This window comes from Typopeltis vanoorti, chromosome 1, assembly GCF_054136105.1.
Source record: "Typopeltis vanoorti isolate ZY-2024b chromosome 1, IOZ_Tvanoo_1.0, whole genome shotgun sequence".
Classification (NCBI taxonomy): domain Eukaryota; kingdom Metazoa; phylum Arthropoda; class Arachnida; order Uropygi; family Thelyphonidae; genus Typopeltis; species Typopeltis vanoorti.
Window position 1 is genome coordinate 135,467,170 of NC_143549.1, and position 27,039 is coordinate 135,494,208.

The 27,039-nt window shown below is 35.7% G+C and overlaps 1 protein-coding gene across 1 annotated transcript in view; it reads left to right on the forward strand.

The window, feature by feature from the left end:
* Positions 1–4,883: 4,883 nt before the first annotated feature.
* LOC150110456 (dipeptidyl peptidase 9) overlaps positions 4,884–27,039 on the forward strand; it is a 441,463-nt gene continuing 419,307 nt past the window's right edge. The window contains exon 1 of the mRNA XM_090393952.1: positions 4,884–5,413. The gene's annotated coding sequence lies outside the window, so the exon portion shown is untranslated. The remainder of the gene's footprint in view (positions 5,414–27,039) is intronic.

Consider the following 27,039-nt stretch of genomic DNA (forward strand, 5'->3'; position numbering starts at 1 on the left):
TGTTTGCTTACTTGGGAAATGGAGTAAAACCAGGTTTAAAATAGCTTGGAAACTTTAACATTTATTATACACAAGGTAAAATACTTGCTACATTTATATCTCCTCCTGAGATTTTTATTTAATAAGGTTAAAACACCTTATGGGAACTTCTTTGATAAAATACTTATAAACTCTGTATTACTAAAATCTTGGTATTTATAGCTGGCTCCCACTGATGAAACCTCAAAAAAGATTGAAACCGGTGGGGGGGGGGGCTATTATGAATTAGCTCTCTTAAGGTTTTTGCCATAAGGGAGCAATTTGAGTCTCCAGGGAGAGTGTTTTCCGGCACGGCCCGGTGAGGGGCTTTGTCGGTTAATGCTTTTCTTCGGAATATGAGCAGTTCTGCTCGGTGGTGTTGATGGGTGGAAGGCCATCACTGAGTGGAGCCAACGCTGAGATGGATGGTTTTTCACCCACAATTGAGTGGCCTAGGGATCGTCCGAATTTTTAGACACGGCTTTAGTTATTCATAAGGTCGAAACCGGTCTGGGTAGTGGCCCCTTGCCTCTAATACAAAGCATCATACATCTTCTCCAGGAGTTGTGCTTTGCATTAATCGTAAATATTAAGATTAGTGATAAGAGCTTTTTCTACTTTTTACCATGAACTGCTTTGATCTTGCACTATGCACAGGGTCAACTAGACTTGCAACACTGGCAGGCACAAACTTGACTTGTTTGTCAGTTTGCTTACTTGGGAAATGGAGTAAAACTAGGTTTAAAATAGCTTGCTATCTTTAACATGAGTAATATAATAACATGAGTACTTTAACATGAGTAAAGTATATAGATATATATATATATATATATATTAGAGTTACCAAGTAATTTTATAAGCTTGGTTATTTAACTCCTAATCCCAAGTATGCAAACAATTAAGTTTATGCCTGAAACATAGTTCAAGTCTAAAGATGGTATAACACCAGGGCAACTCATTGTAAAGGTGTATAAAACACTGATCACTATTCTTAGTATTTTCCCATAATGTAAAGCACATCTCACTAAAAGATGTATACTGCAATACGTTATGTGTGGGGTCACTACCCAGACCAGTTTCAACCTTTTTTTTTTTGAGGTCTTCTCAGTGAGTAGCTAGACCCTAAATACCAAGGTTTTAGTAATACAGAGCCTTATCAACTTTACCTATGGAAGTTGCTGCAAGGTGTTTTGATTTTTATTAAGAATCTCTGGAGGAGCTATAGATGTAATTAATTTTTTAACTTGGGGATACTGTATATTAGGGTTACCAAGTAATTTTATGAGCTTAGTTATTTAACTCCTAATCCCAAGTATGCAAACAAATAAGTTTGTGCCTGAAACATAGTTCAAGTCTAAAGATGGTACAACACCAGGGCAACTCATTGTAAAGGTGGGTAAAGATCTGATCACTATTCTTAGTATTTTCCCATAATGTAAAGCATATCTCACTAAAAGATAAATAAAAATAAAAACTTAATAAAAATAAAAACACCATGCAGCAACTTCTATAGGTAAAGTTGATAAGGCTCTGTATTACTAAAACCTTGGTATTTAGGGTCTAGCTACTCACTGAGGAGACCTCAAAAAAGGTTGAAACCTGTCTGGATCGTAACCCCACCCATAATGTATTGCAGTATACATCTTTTAGTGAGATGTGTTAGTCTTGGCAACTCGTGGTAAAGGTGGAATAAGCTCTGATCACTATTTTATTGCAAAGCCCATCTGCTTGAGGAGTTGTATGATGCTGTGCATTAAAGGCAAGGGGCCGCTACCCACACCGGTTTTGATTAGTGGAAGCCAGGCTTAGAAATACCAAGGTTAAGTAATACAGAGCTTATAAGTATTTTACCAAAGCAAGTTATAGGCTTTGCATTAGGGGTAAATATATGGAATAGTTATCAGAGCTTATTCCACCTTTACCACGAGTTGCCTAGAGTTGTACTACTTTATGGGTCACCTAGACTTGCAATACATGCAGGCGCAAAATTGACTTATTTGTCTGTTTGCTTACTTGGGAAATGGAGTAAAACCAGGTTTAAAATAGCTTGGCATCTTTAACACACACACACACACACACACACACACACACACACACACACACACACACACACACACACACACACACACACACACACACACACACACACACACACACACACACACACATACTTATTTAGATCCGAGAACTAGAAAAAACAGCCCTCCCTTGTTTCGGACTGGTAGACTGGTTCTCCTTGAATTCTGATGACCTGAATTTTGAAAATTTGAAAGGGGGAACTCCGCCTCATGGTAGGCCTGGGTTTGTTATGAATTGTTCTAAAAGTGTACAAATCTCTTGTGATCAAGGAACCGAAAAGAGACTCTTTGCATTTCGCATAGTGAGTAGAATGCATTGCTGTAGTGAGTGGGAAGTACACCAATGCTAAATGTCTTCAAAGCAAGATATGACAGTTATTGTCGTCTGTGAATATTCTACCTTCAGCAATGAGTCTTCATGCTCCATAAAGCTTGGAAGCAATGCTAATACTTTTAATTTTTGAAAAAATATTACTAGACATTCCAATCAAAATCTTAGGCTCTCTCCTAATGTCCATAGAGAGCATTACACTTAAGACTCTGTGTTTGGAGTTCAATTTCCCTCTCCTTCTGTTTTTCAATATGTTATAATTTTTATATTGCATTCCATTTTATAAAATATGAAACATTATAGTCATTAAACCTTTGTTAAGTTCATTGCCAGTGCCATTTTTATTCTATTAGACTATAAAATAAATAGAAATATGTAGAAAAAATTAAGCGAATTCAGCAATCTAATGCAAGTAGCAAATACAAGTCAAAATAGCACACCACATGAGGTGTTTTAAATATTTAAGTATTTAAATTAACTCAGAGTTGTATAACACTAATCAGCTATGCTAACGCCTTTTTTTAATTCCCGTTTCGGGAGTAGGAGAGCCCCTTTTAGCCCTATCTGACTTTTGGAGAATGAGTTCCAATCAGAGATTGCTGGCCCAAGGTTATCACTAATTGATCGGTATAGTATGCCCACCCTTTGAAGAGCTTCGCTTGGCTTTGTGCCAAGAATAGTAGATTCGTGCTGAAGGGGAGAAAGAAATGAAGGAAGTACGAATTGGTCACCAAAACCCGAAATCACGTGCTTTATAGATAAAATTTTCCAACTCTTTATACAAGCAAAATAGTTACCTGATCATAAAAGAGAAGTTAATTTTTCAACTTGTAATAATAAACAACTCATCCCAGAAGACGGATTGATTACTCTATTATCAGAATGGATTCTCCTTTTTGTGACATGCGCAGAAGTGTCGAATCTGTGGGCGTACTATACTCAGTGAAGAAGGCTGATAACAAGTGCCGCCATCTCGTGGTCCCTTACCCTAACACAATATTTTTAATGTCTGAAAATCGTGTGGGTTCGACAGCTGATTTTCTTGAGTTTACGGGACGAAAAACCCTAGTTTCCCGGAGAAAATACCCGCTTGTCTGTGCCAGAGATTGACTAAGTCGGGAAGGTCGAAAAACGGCTTAGAAAATGTTCCTCCATTCCATGACTAGACTCGAATTTAAGTCTTTTTTTTCGTGCGGTCAAGCGCCGTAGAGTGCAAATGCCACTTCTACTGAGCTACGCAGACATATAACATAATTTAATGTATCGCTTAAGTTAAAAAAAAAAACAACACTTTCTGCTTGTTTAAACAGAATAGTATGAAACAATAATAATTAGAATAATACAACTACGACAACTGTATCTTTAACTATCATAAAAGCGATTTTAACTTTTAATCGTAAAACCAAACACTTAAACACTGCTATTACAAAATGGAAATATGAAGAGAAACTGTGGGAAAATAAAATTTATGATCAGTATTCTTACGTGACACCTCCAAGGAGTCCTCATGGGAGGATACACTACCGACTACAACTAACCGTCTCGCTTACTCAGCTCTCCAACTATATGGCATTACCAACCAACACAGAGCCATCTGCCATACAACCACCACCAGTATATATTGTATGTAAATTGTGGGATGTATGCAGAATATAAAACCGGAGTGTCCATGAGGAAAAACCTTTGCTTCATCCGTATGAGATCGTCTAACTCACCTTCTATTGAAATTAAAAAAAGCTCACAAAGAGGTTCCTCTTGCCACGTCGAGAATCTAACTTATTTCTCTTTCAAACAAACGGCGCAATGTATCGTCGTTCTTCTATTGTGGTATGAGGTGCTTAGGTAAGATTAGAAACGAAGACATATACAGAACAAATGTACTTTCCGCTAATTGAATGGACAGAAAACAAGAAAATAAATGCCAAAAGGAATGCTCACTGATAAGGATACGGTAGAGTTGTAAGAAGAATAGAAATCTTCTTCTCCTTATTATTATTATTACATGACATCTCTAAGGATTCTAAGGATTCATCGCGAGAGTGCAATCTACTCCATTCAGCTACACACTCCAACCGTCTTCCGCACTACTATTTATATTAAATTATTAAAACAAAATATTAATTAAAAAATAAAAAAAATTATATTTTTTTATTAAAATACTATATGAACATCTAAGGAGCGTTTATAAACAAAGATTGAGATGAACTTTGTGACACCACGATTAAGATCTAAGGCTAATTGAGATGATGATGAAGAAGGTAATTGAAACTGCCTAATTTAATAAAATATGTTTCCAGTCTTTTGGAGCTACGATCAGCTTCATTGATGCGGTGTCTAGAACATCGTCCTTGAATTTCACATCGTATATTGCATTTCAAATAATTTTTTGAAAGCATTTTTTTCATTGTTTCCACATTGAGGGCGCTGAAACTCATCATGGAGGCTTGTGCCGGCAACGTGGGCATGTGAAAATGTCATGAATAACTTTTGAAATAGCATGAGCCATTAATGTTCTTAGTTTGTAATGCATGTTAGTATCTGTTTACGGATATTATTAAATTTATGTTAATTTATTTAAAATATTTGAAACGTGAACGGTGTTTTTTTAAAAATGTTGATTTCGAAAGGCGCATATTTTTAGTATTGCTGTTCGTCAGTGTTTTAGTGGTGTGTACTCATCAGAAGGGAAATAAACTCTACCCTGCAATCGACATTTTTTTTTTTTTTAAATACAAAGAAGCGATTTATTCTGTTATAAAACAATGCAAGATATACTACGAAATGCGTCAGACCTATGTAATTCATATTGCAATACATGACAGGAAGATTCTGCCTGTGTTTTCATATTCAGATGTATGCAGTGTTGACCACCCACTACTACTTATCACATATTGTTAAGATCATCAGATATTTTTGCTCATACTGGCTTCTAGCAATACCGATCCAAACTGTGGCCCACAGTTCCTTCAGTACAAAAAGCGTAAAGGTAAGTATAATTAGATTGTGAATTATTGTAGAGATACTTCATGAGCCTTCGTGGTTTGAATACCTTGTCTTTAGATTATATATATATATACATATATATATACATACATACATATATATATATATATATATATATACACACACACACACACACACACACACACACACACAGTTTTTGTATGCAGTATACATTTACCAGTGTATATCTTATTCAGACATGTTTATGCATGAGTGCATACATCATTGATTGGCAGTAATTCAATTTCACATGCTTGCAAGGGGGGGGGGTGATCTTCTAGTGGTTCAATACAGAAGAAAAAATTATCAGTAAATTGCAAATTATTTTGCTCTAAAAGTTATTTAAGAGGATCCACCCAAAATATAGAGATTAAAAACACGTGAATGCAGTAAACATAAATGGATTTTTTTGAAAGAAACCAAAATTATTTTGGACTGAAAAGAAGAGTAGTTAAAAAAAAAAAAAGCAATTCAGACTTCAGGAATGGATAGATCATCATTCTGATGTAAATTAGGAGCTAATTAGGATGTAAGCTTTAGATATCTCTTTGAACTGATATTCATGTTTAAAAATTATTTTTCAGAATTAGATGTATTTTTCCAAAGAGGATTCTGTGCTTTGTGCTGAAGCTTTCCAATTCCTCTCCAATATTCTGAGAGGAATGCTGAACCAAACTTTATTATATACATCTGTTGGTGAATGTGGGCTTATGGTAAAAGCTGCTGGATAAAGTGCTAGAGGAGGAAGGGCAAACTATTACCACTTTTCTTTTCCATAGTTAATTTGATCTGTAGATGATGATTGCTGATTGTTTTAAGGTGATCCATTCATTTTCGGAATGTGACCAGAATTGTAAAAATATCACCCACATAGTAGATCCAGAAGGAACGATAAAGGTGAATGTTCGAAAACATGGTATCCTCTAAATTGGTGGTCCACCAAAATCCTCTTTAAGATTGTTTGATTTTATCCAGAAGGAACAGTAAGGGTGAATGTTGGAAAACATGATATCCTCTAAATTGGTGTTCCACCAAAATCCTCATTAAGATTGTTCCATTCTATCCAGGAGAGTGCAATCCAATTAATGATCCCTCTAACATATCCACTGCAATCCCTGTCTCTCTCTCTCTCTCTCACATAAGACATCCAGTTTCCCCCTCTCGTGCCTCTTCTACAGATACTTTCATGGACAGTGCTCTGCTGAATTGGCCATTATTATTCTTCCAAAATCATTAGAACGAGAGCTACTGCTAATCAGTACCCTTTTACAGCCCATCTTAAAACTCACCAAACCAACTTCACTTCCTTCTCTTTCATATACCATATACTTCTGTTCTTTGAATCAGCTTCTCCCACTCTGCCTTCCCCAAAGAATACAACCTTCAGTTGTTCCAAAAAAAATTTAAACAGATTCCTTCTCTCTTCTGTCCTCTTGCTCACACATAGCACTGATGTGTTATAGGTCTTCTGAATTTTCATATGTAGTTCAGATATATATAAATATCAATTTTCCATTTTTTAAAATTTTTTTTTTAATGGGAATCCCTAACTGTAAATCAGAAAAAAAACTATCAGACAAATACATAGTTCAAAATTGTAATTATCATATTACTTATGTACCAACATTCAGGCCACAGCATTATCAATATTACCATGCATGTTTGCTTTCTGACATACTAATCGTATGATGTCATTTTGGACAAGTCCATTTTGCATACCATAGTACATTTTCCTATTCTTATGAATAAGAATTATTGTTCATATTCACAAGATGGCATTGTATGAAAAGTATAAAATTGTTTTATATTTTAGACCTAGGCCCGAAGAGCTCCTTAGACACTTCACAGAACCCTAGGGTTCTGTAACACACTGACCTGGATGGGTGGTGGGTTAACAGTCTTCCTACAGCTGAGTCTTTAATCTCTTTATAGATCTTATTCTTCTAGCTAAAATAACATGTACATGACCTATTCAGATACCTTCACTATCAGCAGAAAAGTCCCAAGATTAAAAAAATAAAAAATGAATAGTTTCAGCCATTGAGGGTTTGTTTGTAAATAAAGGAGTGATGTCAGTGCAACAGATAACTATAAAAAAATCTTGACTTTTTATATTATGTTTATAAAGATAAACATAAAAATTTTGATGCTAGTTAAGCATGAGTGTCAATGTAGTTGTAGGTTACAAATGATAGTCCCCTTTGTGGATTTGTAGTAAACTATATAAACGAGGAGTCCTTCCAGAATAAATAGTTTCTTTATAGTATTCTTCTACCAGCTTGCAACATCATCTACTTGAATTCATTGATTGATTTGACTTTTGGTGGAATTATGAGTGATTTTTCTGATAAATGATCCATCTCACTTTAGAAGGAAGAGGAGTAGAACATAATAAGAACTGTCTTATATTTCAAGTGTGTCTGAACCTATTAGTAGAATTTTGAGAAAGTATCACCTTATCTTGTTGTCATTTCATATTAACAAAATTATCCTGGTTTCCTGCTAATAACTGAGGATAAATCCAGAGGTGAGCTGTTAAACTATTAACAAATGGCTTACTTCAGAAGAAATGAATGAATAAATAAAATATGCAACGAATTCTCCCTTTGTGAGAATTTCAACCCCCCCCCCCCCCCAAAAAAAAAGGAAACACAAAGGGTACCAAAGTTAAATTGTCCCCTGGCTGGATTTTTTGTCACCATTGCAGCAAAATTGAAAAATATATATTTAGGAATTGGATAAGTAGCATATCAACATAATAGGGGTGACTGAAACAAAAAAAAGGCAAAAACTGCTGAGATCTTTCTGAGCAATGAATACAAAATGTTATACTCAGGCAATGACAATCAAGGAAAAGGAGTTGCCATAGTATTCAACACTAAATATGAGGCTAATCTTCTTGAATGGCAGGCAGTCTCAAGTAGAGTGATATGGGCATTTCTCAGAATGGGGAATTGGACAATAAGACTTATTTGTGCCACAGAAGGCTCTACTAAGGTAGAAGTAGAAGAATTTTTTGAAGCTCTAGAAAAAGCTACTGACACAATGAAAAGGAAAAGTTGGTCTTTGTTGGGGATCTAAATAGCAGAGTAGGAAATGATTATCAAACATAAAAATATTTTGGGAAAATTTGGAGAAAAGAGCAATGCTAATAATAATGGCAAAAAATGCCTGTTGGATTTCTGCTCAGGACATGGACTGGTTATTACTAACACAATGTTCCAACATAAAAATGTGCACAAATTCACATGGAGAGAAGAGGCAAGGAATAAGAAAAGTCTCATTGACTATGTTATTGTTGATAGTGATGTTTTCTCCCTGGTGCAGGACACCAGAGTATATAAAGGATTTGAAATTGGAAGTGATCACCATTTAGTCTTGAGCAGGATAAAATTGAATTTCATACTGAAAAGAAGAACATATAAGAAAGCTTCAAAACAAATAAAAGTTGAGCAGCTCTCAGATGTGAACTGTAGACTAAAATACACAAACATGATTGAAGAAAAAATGAAAGAGTTTGAGAACACCAACCAAACCTTGGAGATTCAGTGGCAATCCCTGAAAACACTGATTGATTTAGCCAGAGAGCAATGTGGTGAGGTTGTCTGTAAGGATAGAAAAATCAGAACTCTATGGTGGGCACAGTAAGTTAAAGAGGCAGTGAAAAAAAAGAAGAAGAAAGCATATCAAATGTTCCTGGCAAATAAGTCAGCTTGTCCTCTTAGAGAATACAGAGACAAATGTAAGAAAGCTAAATACTGTGTAAAACTAGCTAAACAAAAGTCATGGGAGGACTTTGGTGAGAACTTAGAAAATAAATATCAAGAAGGTGGCAAGATATTCTGGAGGTTGTTGAAGAAGCTCAGAAATGGTTGAAGAGTGCTGTAAAAGGAATTAGAGATGATATAGGTGACACAAAAACAGGAGAAAAAGATATCTCTGAAGTATGGAGTAATTACTTCGAGAAATTGCTAAATGAAACAAGCAGTGATGATAGCACAGTGATAAAAAAAACACTCAACAGGCGAATAGTCAGGAATACATATCCATAGACTTGAAGTAGAAAAAGCCATCAAAGGCTTGAAATGTGGAAAGGTAGCAGGAGTAGATGATATTCGACCAGAAAGCTCAAGTATGGAGGTATAAAAGTCTTATAGTGGCTGCACTGCATAGTTCAGAAGGCAGATTGGACAGAAGAATGAATTCCAGATGATTGGAGTAGAGCTCTCATAGTAACCATATATATAAAAAGGGAAATAAAACTGAATGTGAGAATTACAGAGGTATTTCATTACTGAGTGCTCCTGGTAAGATATATGCAAGTATACTTGAGAAGGATTGTGGAAGAGAAGCTTGGTGAAGAATCAACTGGATTCTGCCAAATGGAGGCTGTCAGGATCAGATTTTCACTTTATGACAGATAGTTGAGAAATCATGTGAATATAACAAAGATCTGTATTTAAGTTTTGTAGATCTAGAAAAGGCATATGACAAGGTGCCAAGAGAGAAGTTATTTGAAATGCTACGGTTATATGATGTCAATGGGGTGTTATATCAAGCAATACTTAGTCTTTATTTGAGTTGTAAGTCAGCAGTTAGAATTGAAGGAAGTACAGGAAGGTGGTTTAATGTTAAATCTGGTGTCAGACAAGGATGTACATTATCCCCTCTGTTATTCATTATCTATATGGATCACATTATGAAGGAAAGTAGTATTAAACCTGATTTCAAAATTGGAGATGTTAATGTCACCTCTTTTCTTTATGTGGATGATGTTACTCTTCTAAATAAATTCGCTGCAAGTCTGCAAGATTCCCTAACTTAAATAATTAACTGTTGTAATAGGTATGGTATGAAGGTTAGCATTAAAAAGACAAAGACAATGAAAATATGTAGGAACATTGAAATTATCAACTGCATTGTGAATGGAAACCTATAGAACAAGTAAAACATTTCAACTACTTAGGCACAAATTTTAGTGAAGATGGTAAAATAAATATGGAAATAGACAACAGAATCAACAAAGCTAGTCAATTGAATTAATTATTATTATTATTATTATTCGTGACATCTCCAAGGAGTCCGAAGACTCATCGCGAGAGGACACCTACTGTACAACTCTCTGTCTCCACCACTACCGAACCTCTACTTCCAATCAACTACATCAGTGCCATCTAATGCCCACCACAACAACAAGTATTTTTTGTCTGTAAATTGTGGGTGTTCTGAAGGGCCGATTTGTCTGTATGCGACAAATAATGAAAAACCCGAGTTTCTGGGAGAAAAAACTGCTATCTCCATATGAGATTGGCTAAATCACCTTCAAATGGAAAAGTATATTTGTCAATTGAAAATTTATATGGAATAAGAGAGAAATTAGTCAAAACAGTAAATTAGCTGTATACAAGACAGTGTTCAAACCAATTTTAACCTATGGATCTGAGAGGTAAGTCAGAAGTTAAACACTTGACCAAAGATTAGAGACCGTAGATATGAGAGTCCTGAGAAAGATTAGGGGCATGAACAGATGTCATCAATGGCGATATCATATTAAAAATGAGGATATTAGGAAAGAATTGTCAGCATCCAGAATGCATTAGTATGGTCACTTAAACACTCATCTCTTCATCGGGAGAGGAAAGATTAGCAAAACAAGTGTTCTCTGCCAGGTTTGCAGGAAAAAGAACCAGAGGAAGACCAAGATATAGGTGGCTTGATACAGTACAAAGTGCCTTAGACAACAGAAATATAAGATCTGATAATGTTGGAGTCTTGACAGGTAACAGACTGATTTGGAGGAAAATTGTAAATTGGAAGTTAGTAATGATGTAAATTTTTCATGTGGTACTATCATATCCTGTACACCCCTAGACTGTATATATCTGCAATTTGATGATGATATATATATTTCAATGACAAAACAGAAACACGAATGCAATCTCTGATTTAAGAGATAAGAGAGCCTATTGCCCAAATGCTGCTGGCCATAGTGGACTGAAGTGTGTGCTACTCAGTAGTTTATAGCAGGTGTCGGTTTAATAGCTGGCTCATGAAATTCATGAAATGATTAGTTCACATGGGCTAGCTCCAGCACATCACTGAATAAAGCTCTTCTCTTTCTCTACTTGGCAATTATCATATTTGTTATGAATGTCGTCATATTTTGGACAAACTAGGCTGCTTATTAGAGAAAATAATTAGTGAACACCAGCTTACCTATTGATTACGATAACATAAATAAATCTCATCAACTTTGAATACTAAAACACAGAATCCTTTGGGAGGTTATATGCCTAGTTTATAGAAATGTATTTAAACATGAATGCTTCTTCAAAGAAATCTGAAATGTTGTTATATCTTCCTATTTTAAATCCTAATGTTGACCTCTCTTCTGGTTTGTAAGATGCTCACTACTTGCTTTTATCAATTAATTGATTTTTTATATTTTGTTTGAACTGTTCTTCTTTTTCTTCTTTTTTTATTTTATTATATATATATATATATATATATATATATATATATTATTGGCATCACATGCCCATTTAAGGTAGGTTAGTAGGCAATCCACACTACAAAATTCACATCAGTTTAACTGTATAATTGCATTTTTATCAATGTATGATAGCTTTAAGAGTGCATAGCATATCAATACTCATCGTAATTGGTCCAATGCAATTAATTGTAGGATAACTTTCATTCTTCAATTAACATAATTTTAAAGGAGACCTGTGTAACTCAGTGGAAGTGGCTCTTGTGTCCTCTGCACTAGGCTGCCTGGAGATAGACTTCAGTTCCAATCTAATCCACTCCGGAAGAACTTTTTCGAAGCTTATTTTCAACCAGTTCCTGAGTTAGTTGATCTCTGCACAGGCAAGTGGGTTTTTTCTCCAGGAAATTCAGTTTTTTTGTCCTGTAAAGTCAAGAAAATTGACCGTAAAACTCACATTATTTCAGATAGTTACATATCCTGTTAGTTAGGTACCAAGAGATTGCAGCACTTGTTTGCCCATCTCTTCATCGGTTGCTGCTTATAATTAGTTATAGTCATCGGCCAGCTATCTGTGATTGGCTACCAGTGGATATTAAATTGCCCTCTCAGTCTCCAAAAGCTAGATAGGGTTAAAAGGCCTCACCTACTCCCTATAAGGGCATAAAAGGCTTTAGCTGATTATTTTTATTTATTTATTTATATAATTTTAAATATGGAAAGCATAAAGGTCAAATGAACAATACTGTTTATGTGAGAAGCAAAGAGTGTTTATGCTTCATGGTGAGATTACATTATCATTGGCAAATACTGGAGTGAGACACGCATAATTTGAATTTTGATACGATTTTTAAATACAGCCATATAATAGGCACAGAAATTGGAAAAAAATAATCACACGAGAAATTATTATTTTCCCAGATTGACCCAAAGAGATGCTGAAATAACTCATTTTATACATTCACAAGTTCCAACCTTCTTTGATTATAAACATACAATCCGTGAAAGCTCTGTTAAAAAACAGGACATTCAATAGATCTGCAAACCTGTTTCCCATTGTAAATATGGGAAAAAAAGTTATAAATTGTTTATAGAACATTATGTATTAAAAACTTGTCTATATTGGTGTCCTAAACACATCAGTTCACACTTCATGCATGCAAAATCGATGAAACTCAGAAAACAAAACTATAACGGTTCACTGTAGTTGATGGAGTGGTAGTGGTGGTGGAGACAGAGTGTCATAGTGTAGGTGCCCTCCCTCGATGAATCTTTGGACTCCTTGAAAGTGTCATGTAATAGTAATAAAAACAGCAACTCATGACAAACGACAACATTCAATTGGGTTGGTTGACACAGTAGCCAATCGCAGCTACTGATTTATGGGTGCTATTGTCTCAGAGCACACACACTTCCTTACCTTCTGGATGGTTTAAAACCCTGGAACACTAAGAATTTGACCCACTGCAGCATCTGTACATTTGTTGAAAGGGCTCAACAGTGTCTGTGTTGGTGACTGCACACCTGGGCTATTGATGCGATTGTTATGTAATGTTTATTCATCGAAAAGTGTCCTTTTCATGAAGCATTAGTATATTATGTTTAAGTTTAGGAATTACGCAGAGCCAGGAACAATTAGAGGAGTCTTTAATAGGAATAAATGCAAAAATATAATATTGGTGATATGCTATTTCATGGGTGTGCACTGCACACCTTGCACACCCAGAGTATATGCCGATGATAACTGCACTGATATTGTTTTCAGTATAAAATATTTATGCAAATCCTCTTAGAAAAATACTGTTATTATTATATGGGCAACTCTGTGGAGTCCTGTGACACATCGAGGGAGGCCTAAACATTATGCCAAGCACTACCCAACATTCATGTAATATTAATAGCATACACAGTTATGGCACTCATAACAAACTCTGGATACCTATTCCAGTCATTTACCACTCTCCAAGCAAAAAAAAAAACAAAAAACAACAAAAAAACATCTTTACACACCCTTTTCTTGCTCAATTTCCATGAGTGGTCCCTAGTTCTCCTACCACCAAACCTGTTCTGAAACATTTCCTCTGTATTAATCTTTTAAAAACTGTAGTAATTTGTATATCTTAACCTTTTAACTGCTGAGAACGTATTATTATGGGCTCAGAAATACATGCCTGTATATGTACTGTTGTACATAAATTAAGTAATTTGCATAATCAAGTGGACACCCCTTGATTATGCAAATTTTATAAAACTATTATTGCCAATTTTGTGAGTGAACAAGTGTATATCAAGAATGTATGATGCTGTCCGGACTTCTTACTTCAGTAAGAATTTTAATTGATTTTATTTATAAATTTTTTGCAGAATTAATTCAGCACTTGGACAATGTCAGTAGAATATAAAATCAGAAGTTAAAGGGTTAATCATATCACCCATTTTCTGCATGCCAACCAGTTTATGTAACTCACAACCTATCCTCGTAAGGTTCATTCCATAGACTTATTACCATCTTGGCCACTCTCCTCCAAATCTACTCCACCATCTTATCTCCAAGAAACTCAGGTGGCCAGTGCACAGTAGTCGAGATATATAAAGAAATATAATAACTTGCTTGTCTCTGCTCAACCAAGTAATCTAATGGGCTGCTTTAGCCACTTTTGCAATATGTCCTCTAAGCTTTATCTCCCTATCCACTTACATCTCCAAAATTTCTGACTTCATTAATTTCCTAGAATGCAGATACATCAGTGTGGTATGGCACACATCTGGTAATCTTTTCACTCCAAGATGGCATTACTTTGTCATATTAAACTGACATCTATTCACCTTTGCCCTTACTGCCAGTCTGTCTAAATCATCCTGCAACGAGTGTTTGGTGTAGGTAATATTAACATTCGTTCCAATAGTGTGCATCATCCCCTTATGCATACCAGATGGACAAATGGCAGTCTGATGCATGCAGTGTTGAACTTCTCATGTAGAGAAAAAATACCAGTTACATAAAATATTTAGAAAGAGATTCTATTTTCAGTCATACCTAAGATGCTACTGCCTTCATTGAAGTGACTAGGCAGGTCGATTCACTTTGATGTAATGACTTTGAACGTGTGATGTGCGAAATGTACTAGTAGCTGCTTGCATATTCTGATGATGTTAGATCCAACCATCAAAAGGTACCATACTCTTCTCTGTGGATAGTAAATTATGGACCTACAATCAAATCTTGATTGAACAAGTACATGATTAATTCAAAGTAAGCAAAGTCACTCCACACCCATTCTGCAGAAGACAGAATGCAAAAGACATTCAGCACTGTCTTGACTCTTCTCCCCATTTCCCAGCTGACAAATGTGTGCAAGGAATATAAGCCTTCTTTCAAAACCACCTCTGTTGATACTGAGGCAGTAGATGTGCCATCCTTAAGTGTATCTGGGTCAATGACTATCCCATTACAAGAATTACAGTAAATTTTGAAATCATTAATGTACAGAGCACTATCCAATATGGGAGGACAGCAAAGCGCATCATATTTGGGTGTGATATGCATTGCTGCCAAAGTGGACTCAATCACTGACCAAAGCATATCATACCCAAGTCCCATGGAACATCCTATGCCTGATAAAACAGCTGAGATGCTTGGCTGGTTGCTTCAGCATTAAATTTTGCAAGATGGGGAAATGTATTCCAATCATCCTGGTCAACCTTCCACGTGGGCATCCAGGATATAGTGCAAATCACAGTTGACAAGAACCTATATGATCTTTTCCATATATGCTCTCTCTCTCTTTGACTTCCCATGAACAGCAGAAGAATGGCAGGGGAGCAGATTGTAAGATCTATTGCAGAATACAAATAGGTAGGCAGTTGAAAGAAGGTATTGTAACTATTATTAAGAAGAGAGAGGTGATAATTGTCAAGCATATGCTTAATGCTTGACAATAATGGCCTCATCCATTTGTGCTGGCACAAATGCACATCATAGAGTGCTATTTCCATTAGTCACTCACAAGAAGCATGGCTAGGCAATTGTAATATAAGACTATCAAGGTCATTCAGACAGTTTTTCCTCCCGGAAACTCGGGTTTTTCGTCCTGTAAACTCAAGAAAATCGACCGTAGAACCCACATTATTTTCAGACATTAAATATATTGTGTTAGGGTTAGAGACCACGAGATGGCGGCACATTTGAGCCGTCTCTCTTCACTGCGTACCGCTTAATTAGTGATAGCCTTGGGCCATCTGTCTCTGATTGGGTACCAGTGGAGATTGAATTGCCCACTCAGTCTCCAAAAGTTAGATAGGGCTAAATGGCCTCGCCTACTCCCGTATATACGGGAATAAAAAGGCGTTAGCTGATTTTTTTTTTTTTAAGGTCATTCAGACTTAACTCAGAGCCTAGTGGAAAATAAATGGAACATATTGTAATAAGAAATCCCACTGAAATGTGAATGACCACCACCCCCACAGCAGCACTAACTGGACATGCTGGAAAGGACAGCAACTCCTTCACTAGTAGTTTCATCCAACCACATTCTTACAAATAACAGTGAAATTCCTTAAGGTAGAAACCCAAATGGGTTTTAAACATGTTTCTTGTAGACAGGAACAGATAGGTTTGTATTTCAGTTGAAGGACCTTCATATTATCAATATCTTGACAAAATCCACAATGTCACTGTAAAATTTTTTTTTTCATTCTTTTGGCTTTGTAGAGACCTCCAGTTTCTGAGAGATTGATGGGCTTTGTCTGTCTTGTCTGTGTTCAGGTCAGTTGTGTTTAGTTTACATTCAGTGGATACAGATGTATCAATTTTTTTCTGCACGAGCAAAGCTCCTTTTTCATAGAGATGTCCTTGCTATAACTTCCTTGTCAAGTGACAAGAGAGTTATGGCAAGGCTCTCTTGGCTCTCACTTCAGGAGTTTTCAGCAGAGAGACCGTAATAGCTTGGGTTACTACTGTGCTCCGTAGAGAAGTGCTCACAGTCATAAAGCTCAGGGAATGCTGAAAATAATGGCTTTGGTTAGCATATTTGCTCTCCAACCAACAGGTCGCATGTTCAAATTCTGCCATGGGCCATGGATGTTTGTGATTGTCTTTAGGTGGTAGATGAATTTCATTGCCTGGTGTGATACCACCACCCTGATTATTGGAGGCCTGAAGTGGCTTGAAAAAGTTCAATATTTGGTCTCCAAAGCAGGGTTTCTGGATTATGTAATTAAAAATAAATTAAATATATATATATGTAATTAATAAAAATAGGAAAAAAATCCTTAGCCCACCCACTGTACTAATATACTATAGGTTTACAGAAAGACCTTTCATGGGCAGGAGCTGCATAAAAATTTAAAAAAAAAAAAAAAAAAAAAAAAAACTTTATGGTTATATTTCCAGAAATGGAAATAAAAGTTAGAATTGAAATGGCAAGAAAAATTTTCTCCTGATGAAATCAGCACTGTGTAACCACAATTTAAATTTAGAGTTTAGGGTATGCATGGTTAAATGCTATGTATGGTCTGCTTGTACAGTGCAGAAACTTGGAGACAAATTGATAAAAAAAAAAACTTGAAGCCTTTGAGATGTGTTTATACAGATGGAAGTTAATAATCCCATGGACAGCAAAAATGTCCAATCAAAAAGTATTGGAACAAATGGGTAAATCACATGAACTTTTAGATACCATAAAAACTGCATATCTTGGTCACCTATTTTGTAATGAAAAACATAAGATACTTCAATTGATTATAAAAGGGAAGATAAATGGAAGAAGAGGACAAGGAAGATGAAGAAAATCTTGGCTGGCAGACATCAGACAGCGAACTGGTATAGGCTCTAAGGGAATGTTCAGCGTGGCTGAGGATTGCTCAAAATTTGCCAAAAGTGGTCGTCAACCTCTGATAGGAGATGGCACTCAAAGAAGAAGAAGAAGGTGGTTATTTTTACTCTGATATTGCTGGCCTGGTTGGCTGAGTGGTTAGTGTATCTACTCTCCAGCCAAAAGACCTCGGGTGTGAATCTCGCCATGGGCATGGATGTTTGTGATTGTCTGTGAAAATACTGGTGGTGAGCAGAAGATGGCGTTGGTATAGTTGCAGTTTGTTGTAGTTGGTGGATTGAGTGGTGGAGATGGAGAGTTGTGGGGTGGGTGCCCTCCTTCGATGACTCTTGGACTCCCTGGAGGTCTCACATGATAATAACAATATATATATGTGTGTGTGTGTGTGTGTGTGTGTTATTGTTTCTCGCTCCCACCATAAAGTTACAGACCCTGTAGCATGTTAACTTTTTTTGTGAATAGCTAGAGGTTCTAATCATTAGGGAACACTTTTACCAGGAAACACTGGTATTTAAAATAAAAGAGGAAGGGAAACAGCAGTAAATTTGGTGAATTAGCACATGGATTGGATGTTAAATATGGGACAGCTGCTACTCCTGTTATTATAAGCTTATTGTAAAGTGGAGGAATAATGTATGCCATTTCTGCACCCATGAACTGTAGAAAAGATATTAGACAGAATAATAAATTTAGTTTAATCCTTTATCCAAGTGTAAGCAAACAAAGTTTGCGCCTGAAGTATCTTCAGGACTGAGGCAACTCGTAGTAAAGGTGGACCAAGCTCTCATCACTCCTTGTCTCAGTATCTCCCATAATACAAAGCACATCTCCTTGCAGATATGTATAATGCTATGCATTAAGGGAAGGGCCACTACCCAGACCGGTTTTGATCTTTATTGAGGTCTCATCAGTGGGAGCCAGGCCCAGAAGTGGTGATACTAAGACAGAAGCAACAGAGAGGTCATATTTACTTATACGAGTTGCCAAAAGGTCTGGGTAGTGGCCCTTCCCTTAATGCATAGCATTATATATATCCACAAGGAGATACTGAGACAAGGAGTGATGAGAGCTTGGTCCACCTTTACTATGAGTTGCCTCAGTCCTGAAGATACTTCAGGTGCAAACTTTGTTTGCTTACACTTGGATAAAGGATTAAACTAAATTTATTATAGTCTAACCAAGTGGAAAATAAACTTCCAGTATCTTTCTCTAAATCCAGAGTAATTTAATAATAAGCTGGTACACCTTTTGGCAACTCATATAAGTAAATATGACCTCTCCATTGCTTCTGTCTTAGTATCACGACTTTTGGGTCTGGCTCCCACTGACGAGACCTCAATTAAGGTCAAAACCGGTCTGGGTAATGGCTCCTTCCCTTAATGCATAGCATTATACATATCTGCAAGGAGATGTGTTTTGCATTATGGGAGATACTGAGACAAGGAGTGATGAGAGCTTGGTCCACCTTTACTGTAAGTTGCCTCAGTCCTGATACTTTAGACACAAACTTTGTTTGCTTACACTTGGATAAAGGATTAAACTAAATTTATTATAGTCTAACCAAGTGGAAAATACACTTCCAATATTAGATAGAAACTGCTATCTGTGTTCTGTTTGTAAGAGATGGATAGATGTTTGGCTGAACTAGCCTAGTTTGAACACAAATGATTTTTTGGAATTTTTCTGTTGCCCCTCCAGATGTGAAAACACTATTTTTCAAGACAAATTGTCAGAGGTAATAATTGTGAATTAGATATTGTTTGATATATAAATTGAAATTGATATTTACAATCAAACATTTTTGACTAAGTCACTCAGTCAATCTTCAGTGAAACCATCATCAATTTCTTGATATGTACCTTCAAGGGGTTGTTCAGGTTACTATGACAGCACTACATGAATAAGTTTACATTATTATGAATGTCTTGTTAACAATTTTCCACAGATTAGTCTTACTTATCATTACCTAACATTTTGTGCTTCTAAGGCACTTCTGACTGAATCAATCCACCTACACTTTGGCCATCTTCTTATAGATTGCTTTACTGCCATCTTGGCATCAAACAATTGTTTTGCTGATCATTCATCACCCATTCTATTCCATACCAACTTAGATTAGCTCTGCTGACACATTCTTGAATGCTAACAAAATTAAGTTCCTTTCTAATATCATCATTTTCAATATGATTCTGCCATTGCTGCAATCAGGTCATTCCTTTAATTTTTCTCAGAACTCGCATATCTGTAGTCTCTAGTCTTTGATCAAGTGCTTTATTTCTACCCCAACTCTCAGATTCATAACTTAAAACTGGTTTGAACAGTCTTGTATATTGCTAGTTTGGTGTTTTAGCTTCTCTCTCTCTTTGATTCCATATAAATTTCTTCAGCTTGCTCCCCACTATATCACTTTGCTTATTCTGTTGTCCATTTTTAGATTTAACTTTCCATGTTCACTAAAAACTGTGCCTAAATAGCTGAAATGTTTTACTTGTTCTATAGGATCTCCATTCAGTTTTAGGAAAGGTAAGGGCATCAAAGATCAGATCCTTTGTCTTAGACAGATCATTGAAAGTATAAAGAATTTAGACTCCCCAGTAGTGTGTTTCATAGACTAGTTCAAAGCTTTTGGCTTTATCAGCATGTAACAGTGTGCGAAGTAATGAAAATAATGGATTTTCTTCAATATTATCAGGCTGATAGCTAAATTGTAACAATGAGCAATAAATCATGTTAAGAACAGGTGTTGAATAAACTGATTGGCTTCAGGTTGGAAAGGGAGTTTGCCAAGGATGCCTACGTTCTCCTTACCTGCTTAGTATCTATGCTGAGGATACTAAACAGAAAGACAGGATTTAGGATAAGTGGCAGATTGTTCAATAATCTGAAGTACACTGCTTATTCAGTACTCCTTTGTAATCACAAGAAATAGGACAAATCCTTGACTAAGTTAATGAGATCAGTAAGAACAGAGGACTTGAGCTCAATCCTAGCAAGACAAAGATTATTGTTCTTAAAGGAAATACAGACAGGGAAGCTCTTGAGAAACAAGTGTACCTTAATGGAGAAAGAATTGGGAAATCAAGTTTGAGTACCTGGGATCAATTATTAATTGGAAGGATTGTTGTTCAGAAGACTTCAGAAGAAGATTAGGAATGACTAAAACAACAGTCAGAGATTTGTGTCTAATACAAGAACAAAGTTCAGGATTCTGGGTGTAGATTTTTCCACCAGCAGCTTATGGATGTGAAACTTGGAACCCTTAAGAAATCTGATAGGAAAAGGATATCTGCTTTTGAGATGTGGTGTTACAGAAGGTTGTTGAGGATATCATATACTGAAAGGTGGACAAATGGATGAGTGATAGAAAGAATCCGTTGAACTTTAAGGCTCCTTAAGGATATTGGAAAGAAGAAAAGCAACAAAAAAGGCGAGGAAAGAAATTCATTGGAGATCATAAAGAAGAGGCGACTCAAATGGATAGGACACCTACCAAGGCATAACAGTTTCTTCAAAACAGTAATAGAAGGGAAAATCCTGGGTAAAAGAACAAGGGAAAGAACAAGATTTGAACTTCATCAAACAACTATGTGAAGGTTTGGGAACAAGAAAAATATTGAGAAATGAAGACATGGGACTTTTGTGCTACAGCCGACCAGTCCATGGACTGAAGGACCACAGGACGAAGGATATTGACAGAAGAAAGTTGAAATACTTTGGACACACTGAAAAGATGGAACGAGGACTTCTCAAAACAGTCAAGAAAATCAAGTTTCTGGGAAAAGAGGATGGAGGTAGACCATCAGTGAAATGGATGGAATAGTGTGTCTGGAGTGATTGATCTTCAGAAAGTTGAAGCCTCCAGAAAAGCATACAACAGAACCACCTGGTAAGGACTGGTATAGCACATCACCATGCAACTGAGTTACCATTTGGCATCTGTTGATGTCCACTGAGCAGTATTTAGAGTGATCTGCAAAGATCACTCCGAGTTTTGGAGGGAGAGAGAGATTCCCCCCCTCCCACATCTTAATGGTGCCACAATAGAGGTCAAACTGGTCTGGCTAGTGACCCTTTCCATATTTCATAACACTAAAGGAAAGGACTCTTTCCATAATGTTTTTGCATTGTATTTTAATAATAAGGTGTAATAATAATAAGTAGTGATAAATGTTAATAGTAAGCATTTTACTACTTGTATATGGGAAATATATGATATCTGCATTAATTCAACATTGATATCTCTCCTGGGTCTGGCTCCCATGCATGAAATTTAATAATGTTTATCTTTGGGATTGCTTCCAGGGGAGTAGAGCAGTTCTGCTTGGTGGTAGGCTTTTGCCTGGCACTGAGTGGAGCCACCACTGAGTATCCTCTCCTGGAGTGATAAGTTGAGAATAGTGATCCTTTAGGATCACTCAGTGAGATTTAGAGTGATCTCATAGATCACTCAGAGTTTTTAGAGAGATATCCCCACACTTTAACTGTACTTCAATAAAGGCTGAAGTCAATCTGGGTAGTGACTCTTCCCATAAGTGTGCCAGTCTTTTCTGGCATCATCTGTTTTTAAAAATATAATCACCGTTCTTCAATTTATACTTTTACATAAATTAACATAATACGTTAATTTATGTAGAAATAAATATTCTCTGAGATCTCAGTGATCTCATTGTCATTAGTATGCCATCAGTAATTTTTGCAAACAAATGCAAATTACAAAAATGTTTTTGTAATGAATAATGAAATATTTAATTTTCGGTTAAATATTTTTCATTAACTTGTATTTAGAAAACAAAAGTGGGCTGTTGGGATATTAAGGCAGTTGATCTGAAGTCATCAGCCTCTATATTCAAGTAGCCTAGTTGTTAAGATACTTCATGCACAAATTTTGTTTTCTCACACTCGCACTGAAATCACTCTCACACTGAAATAATTTCTTGGCAAATCTATTTAATTTCTAACCAAGTGAAAAACTTTATGAGTAGACCAGTCGTAGAAATCTTAACAATTAAATTTATGCTAGGATATAGGTTTCAAACTAGAACATAATTTAAACAATAAATTACACGATAACTACAGTAATTAACTTGAATGAAATGAAAGTACAGATATTTCGTATTGAAAATAACAGTCAGTGCATAGAAACAAACAAATCAAAGAAATGGGAATATGAGGTACATACAGCAGTCTGTGGTTTACTAATTAAAAACTGTTGCCTCATGCTAGAAATTAATATTAATAAATAATATTATTAAAAAATATTTTTGATGGTTACATAAAATAAAAATCTCCCACACTTTTGGGAGAGAGAGAGACAATCGTTCAGATTCAGATTTGGCCGATGTAAAAGGGCTTCTCAACTTTCTTTCAAAAAAGGCATTCATATTTAAACCTGCTTCTATGGAAAAGACGAGCTTCATCCCACTAAATACTTGTTTAATGTCAATACTATGTTGTGCCAGACCAGACTTTTGAGGTCTTTGATATAATATTGATGTTCGTTAATTCTTTTTTTCCATGTATTGCACAGGGGAGAAGCATACACAGTGCTATACTCAAAATACTGCTCCCTAGAATGGCCTGTCTGCCCAAAATATTACATTCACAAAGTATCTGGTAAATGTCAGCTAATGATAGAGGTGGCAGTTTGTTTTTTGTAGATGGCAATAGACGAGAAATTTTGTTGATAGGAAAATAATTTTTTATAGAAAAATTTCTTCCACATTAATCTAGTAACAACCTCTGACCATATCATATATCTCAATTATATACCCTCTCCTCCTATTCATGCGGTTGGAAGTTCAACTTTGTACGATATAAAGAAACAAGGTGGGCAACTCCAGAGATTCATGATGCAAGCAGAATCTACAAAAGCTGCAGAAAATTGGGAAAACTGTATACTGTTAAATTGTGAATGAAGATATTTTGTATGTTTTAATACTTCATTCACATTTAACATAAATCACCATGTCATTAGCAAGACTTGTAAATATTATTTATTGTTAGTCTCTTGCTTGTAATATATTATTCATATAAATGCTTTGAGTTTTGTTTGTTATTAATTAATTATTTAATCTTAGAATATGTAATAATAATGAAAAGACTATATAAATATGTCATTCATTTTATTTAGTTTATTCTATAAAATTTATTAAAAGAAACTGTAAGTAAATTTAAATGTATATTATGATTATATGAATTGTGATATATCTGTTTTTATTTTTGTATATAAGAGTGATTTTATGTAATTCTTCTGAATGCATTTGATTGGCTGCTGAAGGAGAAATGGAGTTTGTTTTTAGTCAGCGTGTGTTTAGAACGTGAATGGCTGTGATATGGAGTGAAGCCAGTAGATGTAAGCTGAACTGGCTAGAACCGGATTTTGGCAGGAAGAATGAACGTATTTAATTGGAAAACGAAAGTAAAGAGGGGAGAAGCATTGAAGACAGCAAGGAGTGAAGTAACGGGTGGCAGTAAGGAGATTTGGGAAATGTCGTAAATAGATTAAGAAAGGAACCGGGAAATTAATAGGCAATTAGGAATATTTATACAGAATTCTAAAATTACGACGAATTCCAATTGTTTTGAGGAAGAATAGTGCAAAGCTGAATTTAATGCATAGAAAAAAACAAGGAATAAGTAGATTACCTAAAACGAGTGCGTCAAGACTTGCGAAGCTCTATGTTTAATATTTCAGTTATTATAGCGAAGATTTCTTTTGAATAGCGTTACTTCAAAGTGATAGTTAACTACAGTTTTAAGTGTGCCTATAGTGAATCCAATGTGAAAAGATATAACCTGGTAAGAGCGGTCCTTTTTGTATTTCAGTATAAAGTTAGTTAGAGTTAGTTAAAGTTAGAGGAGTTAGCTCCGTCTGATATATCTTAACATTAACTGTGGCGTTCTACTAAAAATAGCCGAAGTATGAAGCTTTTGAGTGTTTCCCCCTTGAAATGATAACTGCCTCATAATTAAATTAAGTGTATAATTACTGTAAAATTCAGAAACATTGAACTGTGTAAACCATTTTCAATCATTCGGAAGAATATAGAATTGACAGCTGAATGTTTAATATCTAATGCTTTATGTTTGTTATGAGTATTTGAACTGAGTTGATGTATAAAAGAATTGAATTATCTCATTGAATAGAGGCAAGTTGTGATAATAGTATTTAAGCGTTGGAGAATAAGATCTGTAAATTTAACTTCAATCTTTAAACCAAACCGAGAGGCTACTAGTGTCTCAGAGATATTTTGAATATTGTTCGATTAGATTATCTTGCTTAGAAAATTATGCTTAAATGTACATGTTCTATAATCCTGTATTAAATGTTTATTTTATTGAATTCAGTTTGTTGTTTGCCTGATTTTTCTTCATCTGCACCGCTTATAAAAATTTATCGAACCTTGCGGAAACCTTAAATGATAATATTAACCTTAGCCTGTATAAAGTGAGATTCCAAAAGTTAGTTGATGATTGATTCCTCTGTATTATATAGACTAATCTGAGTATAGAGTGGCACAGTATAATATAAATTTCCTTATATTCAGATCAGTATCAATCAGCATCTAACAAAATAAAAACAGAATCTAAAGAAATAAGAATAGATCCAACTAACCAACATAAATGGATCAATTACAAGATGGACTGGTAATTAATTTACGGAATTAACAACGCATATGAAGTATATTAATTAAAGATAACTTTAATGAATCACTTCTATATTTCGGCAATGTCACATTGCCATCTTCAGGAACATAAAGATATGGTATGTGCACTAAGGAACTAACAAAGCAAATGAGGAAGAAAGTAAGAAACTAATTTTGTTCCTAAAGTCCTAATGGTGCCCTCTTGTGGGCTAATTTGGTAGTCTTGGCAGTTGGGCTGGATGATACAACAATACCAATCCCAATGTGAAGAATTAAATTGTGTGTTATATGAGTGGTTTTCCCTGAAAAAATCAGGGGAACTTGCATTTTTGGATAAATTCTGCAAGAAAAAAGCAAAAGAATTGCACGGGAAAATGAAGATGCAAGGCGAGTGTGTGAAGTTTCAGTTGGGTGGCATAACTGATTCAAAGAAAGGCATGGAATCCATAAGTTAGATGTGTCTGGTGAACAGAGGAGTCCTGATGAAGTGTCCGTGAACAAGCTTATCGAGCAGTTTCAGAAAATTGTGGATGAAAATAATATGACTGCAGAACAAATATATAATGCAGATGAGACTGGATTGTTATGGAAGTGTCTTCCTACGTCGACTTTGGCTTGTGCGAAGGAAGCCTCATTGATGGGCTTTAATCAGAACAAGGACTTCATAACTGTGATATGTGCAAATGATGCAGGTACGCACAAAGTAAGATTGTCAGTGGTAGGCAGGTACCACAATCCACGGTGCATTTAAAAATGTGAAAAATCTGCCTGTCATTATCAGGCGCAAAAGAACATATGGATGGATTGTGACATATTCAAAGAATGGTTTCATAGTGTATTCGTGCCCAGTGTGAAGAAGCATTTAAGGGAAAAGGGTTTACTACTGGACAGAAAAGTGATTCTTTTGTTAGACAACCGCTCAGCTGAAGACTTAAATGTGGAGAACATTCGTCTTATGTTTCTGCTACCCCAGCATAACAAGCCTTATCCAACCAATGGACCAAGGCGTCATCGAGAATATGAAGATGAACCACCACTCTCTTTTTATGCATTGATGTGTGAACTTTGAAGGTAGCGTCCAGGATTTTCAGAAACAGTTCGCATTGAAAGATGCCATATTTACTTTGTCTCTTGCCTAGAAGAATGTAAAGAACATTACGTTGCTGTTGGCATAAATTGTGGCCAATGATCATGTTTGAAGATGATGAATCAAGTGATGAAGATTTTTGCGGTTTTAAAACACGTCCTGTGTCCAACATCTTAGATTTAGTAACACATTCGGAGAAGGTTAGTGAAGAGGAGGTGCAGACTTGGGACAGTTCCATTTCCCCATCACTCTCTCTCTTGATGACGACGAAATAATCAAACATGTACTGGGAAAGGAGAAAGATGAGGAGGAGGATGAAGATGAGGACAACGGCACGCAGACCAAGAAAGTTATGTGGAAGGAAGCTGAAATGATTGCACACTTTCATAAGATTTGCCGAGCAGTGTTCATCTGTCAGCACATGATGTTATGAAACTTCATTGTATACACAGTGAATTTTTAAGGCTCCGGTGACAATCTTGTAAGCAGGCAGACATTTGAAGTTATATTATGTCGTCACACTAAGAAATTCACAACAACTTTCATGTGATATGT